Source organism: Culicoides brevitarsis, chromosome 3 (genome assembly GCF_036172545.1).
Source record: "Culicoides brevitarsis isolate CSIRO-B50_1 chromosome 3, AGI_CSIRO_Cbre_v1, whole genome shotgun sequence".
NCBI lineage: Eukaryota > Metazoa > Arthropoda > Insecta > Diptera > Ceratopogonidae > Culicoides > Culicoides brevitarsis.
The window spans coordinates 9,657,605-9,674,764 of NC_087087.1; the positions used below are offsets into that span (position 1 = coordinate 9,657,605).

Here is a 17,160-nt window from a genome sequence, read left to right on the forward strand (position 1 = left end):
GAACCGCGGTGATGCATTCTCAAACCTTACCTAACTTATCAAGGATACTCAGCAATAGAGGCATGATTTCAGTGACAAGCCTTTGAAGAAATATCCTCACCTCCTTCCTCACTAAAAAGATTAAATTTCATTAGTTTTCAAAGTTTATTTTTAAAACTTACCTCTGTTGATGACTTCTTTATCCTCGTTCGCCATTTCCATTACCCATAGCTTGTTGATTCAAACTTACCTTAAAAACTGTCCAGATGTTCTCTTGTAAAATGAATTTTCCACAGCTTTTCATCTGCCTCAAATCCGCTTTTCATAGAATCGTCTCCGCACAATAAACTGCTCCCCATCTAACGACGACTTTTTGTTTATTTAATCACAAAACATAAACTAAACACATATGGATGGAGTTTCATAGTAACTTTCTTATGGCAACAAGCGAACTCTGAGACTGAAATTTCACACAAACAAACTCGTCTCTCTACATAATAATAAATGTAATAAAATTTTCGTTAAAGCGCTTATATTTACATCAGAGCTCATGTACAATTTAGAAATATTTTCATGAACTGTTTATCTCTGCGTTATGTTACAGCTTTTTTGCTGTTTCGTATACTTTGTTTGAAATTCATTTTTCCTCTTGTTATTATTTGTTGTTCATATTTTACACGGTAGTTTTCCTTCATGTACAAAGTATTTGCCGTTCGAGATGGAAAATTATCTTTTGCATATTTAATACGAATTTTTTCCCATTGTTTGATACATGAAGCTTTTGGTGCACAGAGAAAAATATGAAATTCTAGATAGTTTTGCTCCAAAAAGGGATTTAATGAATTCTGTTGTTGTTGTTGTTACAACTCCGAGAGACATCAGATCCCTCAACGAATCTTTCTTTTGTTCAAAAATGCATTATTTTTGCAACAGAGAGAATCGGAAATTAATCAAGAACGACGACGACGATGCAAGTCGACCCACTTAATAAAATAAATAATAAATTTTCGAGAAAATCTTCCCAATTAAAAGTGAATTTTTTTCAGTTCCTCGATGCAAAAACGTCGCTTGAAAGAAGAACACTGCTGTCTAATTTGCATCAATCCATATAATTCATGCAAAGTGACACCAAAGACAACGCTACATAATACATCAGATTATTCATCATTTTAATTTATGTGAAAGACTCTTTTAAGAGCAAAGCAAGGGGAATTAACGCGATGAGTAATTCTTATTTTTGGCAACAATTCATTTTGACATTTTTTGTTTAAAACAATGCAAAAATGCGTGTGTGTGTTCGAGATTTGATTAAATTTTTAAGTTAATTTTTTTCACAATTTTTTTTTCTTTTAAATAAATATGAAAGGCAAATTTAACACTAATAAAAATGATGTCGATTGATGTTGTAACCTTTTTTCTCTCTTGTATTTGTGTTAATAAAATATTAACGATTTTTACATTTTTTTGTTAAATAATTTTTTTGTGTGTGAATTATGTTTTTGCCTGTGACAATCGAAGGTCAGGCGTCTGTTCGTATATGATTAATATCGGTGTGATAATTGTTTGTTCATTCGCATTATTCAAAGTATTTGTTCACTTCACTTCACTCTTAATTGCTGCCGATTTATTGATCAATTCTTAAGGTTCAAACGTGTAACTTTGCTGTATTAATTTAAAAATTTTCAATAATTTTTTTTTAATTTAAAAATAAAATAAAATTATAAATAAATTATTTAAAAATTAATTAATTTATTTTTATTTTATAAAATATTTTAAATAAACTTTTAAATTTTATTTAAAGAATTGTAATGATTTAAAAATAAAATAAATTAAATAATTTCACTTCCTTTTAACTAAAATAAAAGAATGAAAATTATTAAAAATTAAATATAATAATTTTAATTATTTACAAATAAAAATTTTTTATCAAATAAAAAAAATAAATTAAATTAAAAAAATTATTTTTTTTTAATTAAATAATTTTATCCAATAAAAAAAAAAATTAAATAAATTTATTAATTTTTTTTTTAAATTTTATTTAATTTAATTGAAATGATTTAAAAAATTAAATAATTTCATTTCCTTTTAATTAAAATAAAATCACAAAAAAATAAATAAAATATATTTTTTATTTATTTAAAAATTTAAAATATTAAGTTTATTTTATTTCTTTAATTATTTAAATTTAATTTAAATAAAAAATTAATTTTTTTTAAATTAAATAATTTTGTCCAATAAAAAAATAATTATTTTAAAACTTAAAATTATTTTTTTTAATTAAATGAATTTATTAAAATTTTATTTTATTCGATTAAAATTTTTATTTTTAGTACCTAAAAAAAAATATTTAAAAAAATATAAAAAAAATTAAGTTAATATTGCAAATTTACACGTTCGACCTGTAAAAACTTTAATTTGTACTGTATTTGAAAACAAATAATTTAATCATCTTTTTCTATAAAAAAAATTATAATAACACAATTATCTTATTATTTATTATTAATAGTTAATAATAATGTATTATAGTCGTGAGCACTGTCAAAAAATATTCTTCGCTTATACTCTTATAAAAATAATATATTTTCAAAAAATAACAAAAAAAAAGATTTATTTCTATTTTAACAAAATATTTTATTTTATTAGTTTACAAATTATTTATTTTATTTTTTTCAATATTAATATCAATTAATTATATAATTAAGAATAAATCGACTGAATGCACTTTTTTCATATCCTATATATTCCTTCTTCACCTCTATTTTTAAATGTGATCGTATTTTTAAATATTTATTATGTTTAAAATCGTGTCGTGTAATGTTTGTTGACAACTATATATTTGTAATGTTGTTTTTTTTTAACATTTTTCTTTCTAAAATGTTTGTAATTTTTTATTTTTTTCTATTCTTCTTCAGTTTCACACTTTTATTCGATTTAATTTGTACATTTTTTACACAAACATTTATTTTTTACACACAATTTAAAATAAACACATACCGAACTTAGCTTCCTAGCATTTTTCTTATCTTTAAAAAAAATAAAATAAAATTTCTTTCTAACATTTTCAAAATATTTCTATCTTTTGTATTTTTCAAAATTTAACAAATTTTCACTTTTTTTCACTGAAATAATTTTTTTTTATTTAAAATTTAAAAAAAATAAAATCTTGCTTTTTTCATGCTATTTTTCCAATTTTCCATAAAAACTTTAAAAAAAAAATAAATGACAATTTTTTTGAAATTTTGGTATTTTTCTCTTTTGTTTATTTATAGGAGACAAAATTACAATAAAAATACTTCCAATGCTACAAGCAAGTTCATCAAAATAAAAAATTGAATTAAAAAATTCTTTTAAGTCAAAAAAATTTATGTTTTTATATCAAATGGCCTAAAATTGAATTTTATATAAATTTATTGAAAAACAAAAAAATAAAGGTGAAGAAGAGTTTTGTTTAAACAAGTGCAAACAAAAAAAAAATATTAAGCGACTCAAGGTGATACAAAAAAAAATAATAACGAAATAAGAGTAAAAGCAAAGAAACGAGAAAAAAAGTCACATGAAAATAATAAAATAGGGGATTTCAATAATTCGGCAAGATTCGCATGTCATCTACGTTTCCACACGACGACGTTAAAAAATAATAAAATAAACAAAAGGATTACGCGACGTAATAGATTGAGGCTAGACAATCCCCAACGACGACGACGACGACTACGTTCGTTTGTCGACAAAAAAGGATAATAAAAATAAAACAAATCAAAATCTTGTTAACAAACACGTAGAGCCTTTTAAGTCCCTCCCGTGAGTATTATTTGACAAAAAAAAAAAAAGAAAAACAGCAAGAAAAGTGTTACTCGACGATTAACGTGACGACCGAAGAAAGTAAGAAAAAGGCGAAAAAGTGATTTCTTGTGCTGGTGAATTAATTGACAAACGCACGTGCTTTATGCACTCTTTTTACTGATTGCGGGTAAGTTTTCGATTTGCAAAAAAAAAAACTTTTGTTTGATGTTGTTCTTCTATGTTCTACCTAAAAAAAACCTTGCAAGTCTCCTACTTCTCTGCCAATCTCTATCGAACTCTGTCTCTGTCTCTCTCTCCTGATTTTTGTTTTTTTTTTTTGTTGAGACTGCCACAAAAAATTCTTACCTAACACTAACAACTCCAAAAAAAAAATCCAATTTTTGTTAATTAAAAGTCGTTTTGTTTGTCGTCGTGGTGTGAAGTACAAATGGAAGTGAAAAAATTTGTGAAGAGTGAACGTGAGTAAGTAATTAACGAACAGCAGATAATTTCTGACAGCTAATTTAGATAAAGAAGAACAGCCCGTGCCATTGTCGTTGTCGCATCTCGTGACGAGAGGTGCAAAGTGATGATGATGATCATAGGTGAAACTATAAAATATCGTAAAAAGGCGCCAAATTTCGCTTTATTTGGAATAATGTTAAAAATTGACTTAATTTTTAAAATTTTTTTCCTATTTTGGAGAAAACAAAATATTTTAAAAAAGTTTTAATTTGTTTAAAAATTAAAATAAATGGAAAATTATTATTGGAAAATTTTTTTAAAAAATAATTTTCTTTAATTTTTAATAAATTTTATAAATTATTGAAATTTAAAAAAAAATAAGCCAATTATAACCTAAAAATATTTGCATAGAAAAAATTAAAATTTAATAAAATATTTATCGACAAGATATATTATTTAATATTTTTTTTATTAAATTTTAATTTTTTCAATTAAAGGATTTTTTTTAATTCCAAAAAATAAATTAAAATTTCAAAATTTTCGAGTTCGAAATTAAATTTAAAAAAAAAATAAAAAAATTTATTCAACAAAATATATTAAAAATGTCTTAAATTATTTTTTTAATTATTGAATAAAAAAATAATTTATTTAATTATTTTTTTATTTTTTTTTTATTAATTTTTTAATTTAATTTAAATTAATTTATTTTATTTAATTTAAATTATTTTTTTAATTTTTTAAATTATTTTTTTATTTTTTAAAAATTAATTTTTTAATTAAAAATGTGTTTTAAAAATACATGCATGATTTAAGTATTTTAAGTCACCAAAAAAATTTAAATTACTTATTTCAAAGAAATTTTTTAATAAGAAGTTTCACAAATTTTTTGCATGTTAAATTTAACGTCCCTGTAATGATACCAATTATTTACAAGATGACTATGAATTTCATAGCTTTCAAAATTTAACAATTTTTCATATTTTTTTTTTGCGGTACAAAAATAAAATATAACAACAACGATGACCGAAGACGACGATGTCGAGCGACGACGTTCCAAGCAAAATTGCATTTTTTCCAATAATGCATTTTTCTTTCCTTTTTATACATGATAAAGCATTTTACGTTCTTGTTGCTTTTGATATCATTACACGTTCTTATTTATTTAGGTGTCAGCTTTAAAAAAATATTCAATTTATTATTTTTTTTTCGAGAACGTGTATATTTGTCTTTCTGTTCACACCTTCCGAGAAACGGAGAAAAATTCCTCAGAAGAAGAAGAAAGTGTGTTTTTGTGAGCAAAGTAATGTATCTTTTTCGCAATTGTTCTTTTTTTTTGGGCGAACATGTGAAGTGGCTCACCGAAACGACTACGACAACGCCAACGACGACGAAGAAAAGGTGAGGAAACTCATCAGTCATGGTATGTCATGATGAAATTTCTTCTGCTGCTTCGGTCCGCACTTTTTTCGCACATCAATTTAACACTCCATCTCCCTTGATTATAATTTTAATATTATTATAATAGTCGAGAGGTACTCTGCCGAGAATTATATTTATATATTGCATAAATGTCCCCTTGATTGAAGATAAACTACGCGAGCAAACATAAATTTTGTGTATCGTGTCGCCGCTGCTCGTCGTTGTTAATGTAATTTACTCGAGAGGTTCTGCACTCACACACATATTTTATTATTTTTCGCGCAAAATGGAAAATAGACAAATTAATTATGCTAATGAGTTCCCAATTAATTATGAAATAATTAGTTTAGAAAGGCAAGTCGTGCTTTAGACGTCGTCGTTCGCGGCAAAAAATGATGGATGGATTGAGAAATTTCCAAGAATTTTTTTTAAGGAGAAAAATCAAGATCATGAGGTTGGAGCAATTATGGAAAGTGTTTCAATATTTTAGGAAGTAAGTATTAATGCAAAAAGTTGAAGTGAAGCTGAATGTTTTAACAAGTTAAGGTTTGAATTGAAAAAACTAGAATTACTTTATACATATTCATTTTCAGAAAATTTAAAATGAAAAAGTGCATTCAATGAATCATCAAACGTGAAATTAAGACCAACGATAAGTATTTATCAAAATTTTCAAGTAAACTGTGCAAGAAATTATTCAAAGCCTATCAAAATTACGAAACAATTGTTTTTCAAGTTAAACTACTAAATGTCAAAGAAGATTCTCCGATCATAAGATCATCTTCACATCCATGAAGATCACATCGCTCCCATATCAAAGCATTACTATTTATCCTCAAGTTTATAAGAATATGAAAAAATTTGTAGCAGTCGAAAACAAATCAATTCAACTGATCCTACGTTTTGGTAACTAAAGCTAAATCGATTCGTTGCCGTCCAAACGCAAGCATTATGTAACAACCCAAGTTTCTGGCAATGGTTGTTGACGAGGAAAAATTTCTGCGCTACTCTACCATGTCTTATTTACAGCAGATCAGCAAAAGTATAATTAATGCGTCTCCATAGAGGACAAAAAAAATATTCAGTTACACAAAACTCAGAATTTCATTTAAGAAAAATTAGAATATCTAAAAAATTATCAATTAGCAACTTTCGTCTAAGTTCGATATTTATGAAAAAATGACAAGTCTCAATTTTTTAGATGATTTTGAAGAAAAGCATTTTTTGAAATTTACCTTAGATTAGAGTATAACGTCAGATTACAAGATTCAGATAAGTTTTCATTTTGACTATGTACCTTTTCTCTTATATCTTATGATAATATCCTCTTTAGTACAAAAATTTATTTTTCTTCAAAATTTTTTGACTTTTAAGTCATTTTGACTAAAATAAATTAGTACAAAAAAATAATTTAATTTTTTTTATAAATTATCAAATGATAGAAAGTGAAACATTTTCAATAATTGTATCATCCTTATAAACATAAAAAAAAACAAATTTAGAAAAAATCTAGGTTACCCATGTGTTACACAAATGAAACATCAATCACAGCAAAAAACCATTAAAAATGTTAAAATTAATCAAAAATAAAAATCAATAAACGGAAAAACTAATAAATTCCGCGTAACTATTCAGTGTTAATGGAAACAACGACAACCCAAAGTTATAAATAGTGATTACAGCTCGTCGTTACGTGGAAATAGAAATCAATTAAAAATATTTTTCTAACATTTTTTTTGATCAATTTCCCGGCAACATTGCGTAAAAACATAAAAATTGATGACAAAAAAGCACCTGTAGCTACGATATTTAATTTTTCATCCTCCGCATGCCAAAAAGCACGTAGAGAGAGCGAAACCGGGTAACAAGCTGCACATTAGCGCAATGATGCGGAAAATTTGATGATGAAAACTCAATTTACGCCTCCTGCTTTTTTTCTCATATTTTACGTGCAACTACAAAAAATTTGCAATTCACGTTTTTTTTATTTTTTGCATTTTTGTATTTTAAAATAAAATAAATGATGGACGTTGCATTTATTCAGATTTATTCAGATTGGAATCACTTGTTGATGATTTTTTTTTTGTTTTAATTTTTGTTTTATATTTTTTCGTATTAAAAATGATGACGACAACGACCAACGTTGTTCAAAAATGACACTTTTTGGCAACGCGCCAAACATAAATAACGCGCTTTTGTTCGTTTATTATTATAAATTTTTCCGTTATTGTTTTTCTTTTCTCACACATACACTTTTCCGCCACAGTTGAGTTAATATTATCTTAAAAATGTCATTTGATATAAATAGTTGGGGAGTTCATTGTTAATAATATCAAGCAAAAAAATGAAAAAATCGAAAGATTAAGATAAACGTTCGAGGAAAATTCTCGAGGAAGAAGATGCAACAGGCTATCATCGCAGCACCATGTGACGCCTGTTTGCTTTATTACATGTCATTTATTTTTATTATCTGCAGTTTTTGTCCCCATTCTAAGTTATAAATAAAGATGTTTTCGTGCGCGCGGAAGAATGTGATGTCTTCGATAGCTGGTTGCTGGAGAAAAAAATGTCAAGTGAGGAATAAAAATGCGGAAAATAGTTGAACGTTGAATAAGAATAAATTGCGGTGAAGTGATGTTGAAATAACGTTTGAAGGGAAAGTATGAAAGATTTTTCAAAAAAAAAAATTGAAGGGAATAATGTAAAATATCTCGCCTTGAGGAGAAATTTGTCATCTTGGTTGATTTTGCATTTCTTTAGAAAAACTATCAAGTATTGTTAAAAAAATATTTTATGACATAGATTTAAATATTTCAGCTTTTTAAGCCAAAGTTACTTCTATAATAATTTTTTTAGAAGTCATGAAAGTTTTCAATTGATTTAAAGATGTCAATTTTTATACTAAAATATTTGAAAATGAACCTTTTTTGGTCTAAAATTTAGCTTTTAAAACAAAAAAGTTAAAGAAAAAAGAAGAAAAATTGTATTTTTCATGCAAAATTAATTTTTTATTAAAAATTCAAAGAAAAAAAATTTTTAACGATAGATGGCGTTGATAACATGAAAAATGTTCATTGGGTTAAAAGCTTTAAATGTGCATTTAACCAAAAGTAGAATGTAAATTATTGCATATTTTTAATTTTTTGCCCATTTTACATTTGAACTTTTTGTCCCAGTTAACAATCTTTAAAATTTAGCCCAATAAACATTCTAAAATATTGACCCAATGCACATTTTGAATTTCAAAAAATTTAATTTAACAAAATTTTAAGATTTTTTTTACTTTTGTTTAATTTAAAGCTCCTCAAGTCGCCATAAAAAAATTATTGAACAAAAAAAATCACAAACATCAATTTTTGGCGCGAAATTCAACTCTTAACCTCAAATTTGCTCCAATTACCGCCTCATTATTGCCACATTGAGACTTTCTGTCATAAAATTCAAACCACTTATTTTCATTTCACTTCGACAATAAAATCAAATTACACCACAATAAAACAGCGGCATCAGCTAAATCGCAGCCAAAAACGATTATTATTAGTACTTTTAGCAAATGCGCGAAAGAGTTACTCAATAATAGTAATAAAATTTGTAATCACCTTGACACTACAAAAAAATACTTTGGCTTGGAACGGAATTAATGCAAAAAAGAGTCAAGTTCATGAAATACAAAACTTCCTCCTCCGTGTCTCTGTCTGAGTTGAATCTATGATGTCTGGCTATTGTTTGGTTTCTCATAAAGTTACCTTTTCATCAACACTCGCGCAATGAAATCTGACACGAGTAACACGATTTTAAAGCTTCGAGTTTATTTTGTGAAGAAAAAAAAAAGCTTTCGAATGTGAAATATTGGCGTGAAATGGTCGAAAATTTGCCGTGTAAATGACGAATAACAGTCGCGATACGTGCCATGGATAGCGAGACATGCAAAGGCAAAACCAAAGCAAAAGTCTTCGTCGGTCGTCGTGCGTGTGGTGAATAAGAATGAGATAAAATAAATATTGAAAGAAAAAAAAATAACCTGACAGACTGACGGTGAATAACTTGTTGACCTTGAAATGTAACACGTTACTGGATTTAAGCGAAAAAAAAAACTTAAAACTATATTGTTACGGCGGCAGTTAAGCTGAGACGATGAGCACATTGTTATAGTAGTAAAACTCATCAAAAAAGGAGATTTCATTATTTTTTTTACGTAACTTTTTTGAACTTGCAAAAAAAAAATTAAATTATTTGGACTGCGGGAAGGTTAAGTTCAGTAATGAAATAATCAAATTTACGCAAAAAAAAAATCAATTTCATTTCAACAAATCAACAGATGATCATCGCGCGCTTCGATTACATCATCGCCATGTGAATGAATGAAATGAAAAAAAAAATCGTAAGAACAACTTCTCGAACGATAATAAAACTTTTATTCCATTCGTCACTCAATCCGCATTTAAACATCATGCTAGAACTAGAAAAAAAGTTGGAAAAAAACAACAAACAATCAACTATGAATGGCAAAAAAGTGCCAAAGTGGAAAGTTTTCTTTGTTTCCAATCAAATATGTATGAACGGAAATAAAGTTTTGCTGTTGCAAAAAAAGAGTTTTTTTCAGTAGAAAAAAAAATAGGAAAAGTGAAAATTAAGATAGACAGCAAATCAAGTGACAAAAGGCTCAAATTGTCAAGTTTTTTTTTGTGTACAACTTTTTTTTTGAATAATCGACATTTTTTGTGGAGTTTTTCGCATCTCTACTGGATTAGGGATGTATAGAACGTAAACAATCATTTGGCGCCATTTTTCAAAAAATATTTTTTTTTATTGAATATTAACAAGATTTTAAAAGTTTTCTTAAACATTCATAAAATAATTTTGAAAGTCAAAATATGTAATTTTTAATAATAAATTAATGATATTTTTCTTGCAAAAAATTTTAACAATTAAATTTTTGAAACTTTGAGGTTATGTTTCATAATATTGCTTTAAACAACGAAAAATTCAAAATAAATTATTTTATATAAAATATTAATTTTTTTTAATTGTAAAATTTATTCTAAGAACTTACGAATATTGATTAAATTTTATTTTTTTTTTGTTTTAATTTAAAAAAAAAAAATAAAATTAAAAAAAATAAAAATTCTGAAAACAAAAATCAATTAATTAATTAAATAAAAATTTTAAATTATTTTATTTTTTTTTTTTAAATTGAGAAAAATATTTAAATAATTAATTAAAAATTGAATTAAAAATTTTATTTTTTTGTTAAAAATTGAGAAAAAAAAATAAATTAATTATTTTAATAAATTAATAAAATAAATAGAATTTTAAATTATTTTATTTTTTTTTTAAATTGAGAAAAATATTCAAATAAGAAATTAAAAATTAATTAGAAATTAATTAATTCAATAAAAACTTTAAATTATTTTAATTTGTGAAAAATCATTAGAAATTTTTTTAAAATTAATTTAATGAAAAAAAATTATTATTATTTTTTTATTTAAAATTAACTTAGTTATTTTAATTTTAATTAATAAAAAATAATTAATTAATTAAATGATTTTTTTTTGTGAAAAAATTCATATTCACAAATCTTTTCAATTTAATAATTTTTTAAAGTTTCAAAATTTTTACTTTACATTTTGCTTAAAAAAATTATTTTAAAAATTAATTCAATAAATTTATTTGAAAAAATATTTCTTTATGAAATGAAATTTCTTCTTAATAAATTTATTGAATTTTTCATTATTTTTATACATGATTTTATACTAAATAAAAAAATCTTTTACCTTTTGAGATATTTTTTTTTTGCAAAACCGTCATCAAAATTTAACTACTCTTCTGACAAACCCACGAAGAATTCAAAACATCTCCATAAATGGATAGGTGCGGTCAATAAACTGTCAACCGACTTTATATTCCGTATCACAATCAAAAATATCTGACTTTTTTGATCTTTGTATGCACAATTCACACAGCAACTGTCCATTTATTAATTTCACATAAATTTTACTTATTTTGTTGACATTTTTACAAATATTCGAGTAAATTCTTGTCAAACTTTTCTCCCATATTAAAGTTTTCTCACCTCTTTTAACCTGTTCCAAATGCTGACGTTTGAGCGCACATGACATTTCTAACCCAAAAACACTCAATTTTAATTTATTTTGACATCCCAAAGACTTTACAAGAAGAACGATGAAGAAAAGAGTAACAGAGGTCACTTTTGATATATTTCTATGTTAGAATTTTTTTTATTATTATTCAACGCAGACGACTTTGTTTCCGCTTCTGCCACATGTGTTCGCAACATTTTGTCAAAAAATTAAAAAAAAAAATGCTGCACGTCAAATATTGATGCAAAAATAATTAATTGACGGGTTTTTGTGATGAATTCATGCCAAGAAAATATTTTGTGCCGGAGTAAATAAATTTTTTTACGAAAAATTTCACGTTTATTAATTGAATCAAATCATTTAGGTAATAAAATAATTTTTCCTTATACTTTGATCGTTACACCGCACGCCTCGCTGTTTTTACGGAAAATAATTTATGACACTAAATTAGCGGCGGCAGTGTGTGTTTTTGAAATATTTTTCATTCATGGTCTCGTCGTTTTTGTTGCCAGCGCGAAAATGAGAGGAAAATGCATCGACGGAGAGCGGTTTTCGCTACAAAATCTCGATGAAAGTGACATTTAATTATCCGCATCACATAAAGAGATTATTGATAACGGTTAATGAATTATTTTTGGCATCGTTTCAAAAATTTTTCATTTTTCGAGAAAATTCCTTGAAACGAAGAAAAATTAAGACTGACCCTCAAAATCCAATTAAAGCCCAATTTTTCTCCAATTTTCGGATAAACAATCGAAAAAAGGCAATTTTTCACCCAAAAAAAGTGCTTTTTATCCCGAATAATCGTTAATCCAATCAATTTGACACCAAACAACGTGGTCTGCATTTCATTCGGTGAACGACGGTGCCTTTGTTTAGCTTTCGCATAAAACATCAAAGAAGCAACAAGTTCGGGCTGTTATTATTATTTGTTGAGCGAAATTGAATAAAAATGATAAAAAATGGTACAAAAAAAAATAACATAATTCGCCGAAATTCGATAAATTCCCATCACGTATTTCGAATATAATCTATTCCCTTTGCGAATTAAGATATTATGTGTACGGAAATGTTGGCTGACGCGTGAATGAATGCTATAGCTGTCGGAAAATTTGCGGGGTAACGTTTGTTTTGTGAAATGAGGCAGTGAGTGGCGAAGGGGTGATTTTTGACTTTGAAACGTAATTGAGACATTTATTTAAATATATTTGTAAAAAAAATTGAGTTTTTGGAAGATGATTTTTTAAAAAATTAAGAAATTTCGTGAAAATTTATTAAAATCTTATGACTTTTTAATAAAATTTTGATTTTTACATTTTTTATGAAAATTTATTTTATTTTATTAAAAATTATTTAAATTTATATTTTAAATTTTATTAAAATAAATTTTAATTTTATTTAATTTATTTTAAATTTTTTTTTTTATTTTAAATTAATTTAATTAAATTTAATTCAATTTTAACAAATTTTTATTTTTTTTTAAAATTTATTTTTTTATTTAAATATATTAAATTTTATTTAAATTTTTATTTTTTATACTGCTAGATTTTCATTTATTTATTATTATTATTTATTTATGATTTTTTTTTATTTTTTATTTTTTTTTTTTTTTTTAATTTTTTTTTAATTTTTTTTATTTTTTTTTAACAATTTTTTATAATTTTATTAATAATATTTTTTTAAATAAATTTTTAATTTTTTATAATTTATAAAAAATGATGAAAAAATTGATAAATTTTTAAAATTTGTTTCTGAAGTGAATTTTAACCAATTTTAAGTTTAGCAATTTTTATTTATTTTATTTTAAATTAAAAAAAATATTAATGAAAAATATTAAAATAAATAAATTGAATAAAAAATAATTTGAAAAAATTTAATTTTTTATGTTTGAAAATCTTTTTTGTTTTTAGAGATCAAGATGAAAAAATTTATTCTTTCAAAGCATTAAAATTAAATTAATTTAAATAAATAAAAAAAAATTAAAAAAAATATTTCAGACTTTTACAAAAATTTTCTTAAGATTTCAAAAAAAATATTAAAAAAGATTTTCAAAAAAATAAAAAAAATTGAAATTTTGCATTAAAAATTCAATAAAATGCATTATTTTTCTACAAAATAAAACATCAAAAAGTCTTGAGAGGTAAAATCTCATTGAAACACTTTTCCTCTCATCTAGCCAGTCATCAGACACAAAGACATTCCACCTACGAAAAGTAAAACCTGTGAATAGTGTTTATTTATTTATAGAGAACGGAAAATTAAGATATATTTCTCCGTTGTATCTCTTCCATTCTGCTCCATTTATAATATATGATGATATAATATGAACGAGATCATGAATAATAAAGAATCAACATATCGTCGTTGTCTTCTTATTTTCCCTTTTTTTTTGCTCTCTCTCGAAATTCAACAACAATTCATTGCAACAATGAAAGAGCGAAGAAAAAAAGATGAAAGGAAACATTATAACATTATAATAGGCTGATTTGACGAAAGGATGATAGTTCAAAGGTTCATCCGGATTTTGATAATAATAATGTGTGTCTTTCGATGCTTTTGGCTGTGAATGTCCGACGAGAAAAAAAAGAATAAATAAAAGAAAGAAGATAAAAGGGATTAGAATTTTCTCTTCTTTTATGGGATTATTATTAAGTGATAGCCGATTCGAAAAATAAATTCACACACAAATTTTCGATGTGAGGAGGAAAATGCGATTAATTGGAGATTTTTGTTTAATAATAAAAAATTTACAGTTTTAATTTTTTTAAGAAGAAATATAAAAAAATAAATAAAAAAAAATTAAAAAATAACTAAATTAATTTTTTTTTATAAAAAAAAAAATATTAAAAATATCAAAATTATTTTTTAAAATTTTTCTTAAGAAAAAAAATCAACAAAAAAATCAGAAAAAATTAAAAAAAAATAAGAAAAGTATCAAAATACAGTATAAAAAATATTAAAAATAAATAAATTAATTTTTTATAAAATTTTGCATTTAAAAATTATTAAAAAAAATATAAATTTATCCAAATAAAATATTTTTTTTATAAAAAAAAAAAATAAAAATAATAAGTTAATAAAAAATTATCAAATATAAAAATCGGTGTTGCGAAATCAAATTAAAAAAATTTTAATGGAAATTAACAAAATAAAAAAATTTAAAAATTAATTTAGAAGTGCAAAAAAATATTTTAAATGATAAATTACATAAAAATTTGTAAAATTTTTTAAAAAATATTAAAAATAAATAATACATTAAATTAAAAAAAAAATTTTTTCAAAAAAAAAACAAAAAATTCAAATTAATTTTTTAAATAAAAAATAAATATTAGCAAAAATATATATTTTATTTTAATTTTTAAACTTATTCTTTTTCTCTCCACAAAACACTAAAATCCGATTTTCCCTTGCGATTTTGATCAATTTCCTTTTTATATTCCATCTAAGAACTTAAACGGAATTTGTTCTAGTTTTCAGAAATAAACTTCTCAGCTACAAAAGTCACAAGAGAAACTTTTAAAAGTTAATCAGAACAAGCTCTGCCGTTATCTGCGCGCCGTGTTGTTGCAAAAAGGAGAGCAAACAATTTATTTTAATGACTTGTGTCAGGAAAAACAAGCATTTTAATCATCATCTTTTGTGTTGCTGTTTTTTTGTGCTGCTTGGTTATCGCGATAAAATAAAATAATTTTCATAAATTGATGTGTGTGAGTTGGAAAATCGCGGACAACGGAGGACAACGAAGCAACGAAAGAAGAAAGGCAACGTTATCTTTTTGAAACAACAACATTTTCTCTCGTCTTTTGTGCCACACACTTTTTTATGTCTGTTGCTCACATTATTATTATAATAATTTAAAATACACAATCAAGACAATTTTCTTTGTGTTTCGTGAGCTGGCAAGCGATATCGACCGTTAGCGACAACAACCAACTGTGGGAGCAAAAAAAAATACAAACTCTCCCCAAAGGCATTTTAATTATAATGTTGCAGAGGAGAAGAAGAAAAAAAAGGAGGAACACGGCAACTTTTCTTCGTACTTTTTTTTTTGTTTAGAATTTATAACTTGTGGATACTTGCTACTTTTTTTCCTCTCTGCTTTCATTCTCTCCGGTCGACGTTTTATTATAATTTCTTTCTTTTCAGTTTGATAAACAATGAATGTTTGTTTCAATTTTTGTTGTTGTTGTTACTTGAAAGATAATTGCGAAGTGGTAGTGAATTAATGGTTTATGGGACAGATTGTTTAGCATTTTGTGGTTTTACGAGGGACCTCAAGTATAGCATGTTTGTTGAAATAAATGAAGGACTTTTGACCTTAAAATTGAATTAAATTTGCTTGTTTTCTATAAAAATAATTTTTTTTATCATATTTCAATTTAAAAAAATATTTGCAAACATATTTAATTAAAATTGACAAATGTTATTGTCATAGATTTTAAATCTATTTTAATCAATAGAAAATATTTTATGTGAACAATTGACAAATAAAATTTTTGAGCATTGATTTTAAATCATTTTTAGTTATAAAAAAATATTGAAGAGTTAAAATCGTTTTTTATTAGTAAATTAAAAAATTTTACAGAATATTTTTTGTATGTAGTTTTTGAATAATTTAATTTTTTTAATTAATTTTGTGAAAAACTCATAATAATAATATTTTTTTCAAAGTTTTAGTATATTATATAAAACTACAAATTAAAATTGTGAGTTTTATTAAAATTTAAGATATTTTTTAGTGAGTTTAAACTTTTTTTTAATATTTTATGTATTTTTTTTTTAATTTTATGAGATTTTTAAAAGTTTATGTTGAAACAAAGTAACATCGTAAGAACCTTAGAAAATTTATTATTATTAAAAAATTATTAATTAATTAAATTAATTATTAACTTGAACTTTTTTACTTCGACTGAATGTAAAAAAAATCATACGAAATTCTTAAAAACATGAACGCAGCTGAAAATTAAAAATAATTTTTCCCATATTGTCTAATGGTAAGGATACCAGCTTATTAATACTTACCTGATCCTGATTTTCCAAAGATTTTGACTCTTCTGAAAGAAAAAAAAAATAATTAAATTATAAAAATATTAAATATTTTTTTTTTTCAAATTTTTATTATTTGTTCATTTTTATTTATTTTATTTTTATTTAACTTTATTTTTTTTTTATTTTTTAAAAAAATATTTTTTTAAATTATTAAATATAATTTTATTTTAATAAATTTAATAAAATTTTAATTTAATAATAAAAATAATTAAATTTAATAATTTAAATAAATTTAATTATTAAATTTATTTAAAATTATTTTTAAAAAAAAAATATTTTTTATTTTTTTATTTTTTTTTTATTAAATTAAAATCAAAATTAAATAAAAATATTAATTAATTAAATATTTAATAAATTTAAAACTTAA

The 17,160-nt window shown here is 23.8% G+C and overlaps 1 protein-coding gene across 5 annotated transcripts in view; it reads left to right on the plus strand.

Annotated features, from left to right (window-relative positions):
* The window catches only part of LOC134835986 (polypyrimidine tract-binding protein 1), a 191,255-nt gene that overhangs the window by 42,346 nt on the left and 131,749 nt on the right, over positions 1-17,160 (plus strand). Inside the window, exon 2 of one of the 5 annotated variants that reach the window (XM_063851068.1) lies at positions 3,249-3,946. The exons of the other annotated variants lie outside the window; for them this stretch is intronic. The gene's annotated coding sequence lies outside the window, so the exon portion shown is untranslated. The remainder of the gene's footprint in view (positions 1-3,248; positions 3,947-17,160) is intronic. 5 annotated transcript variants of the gene reach the window in all.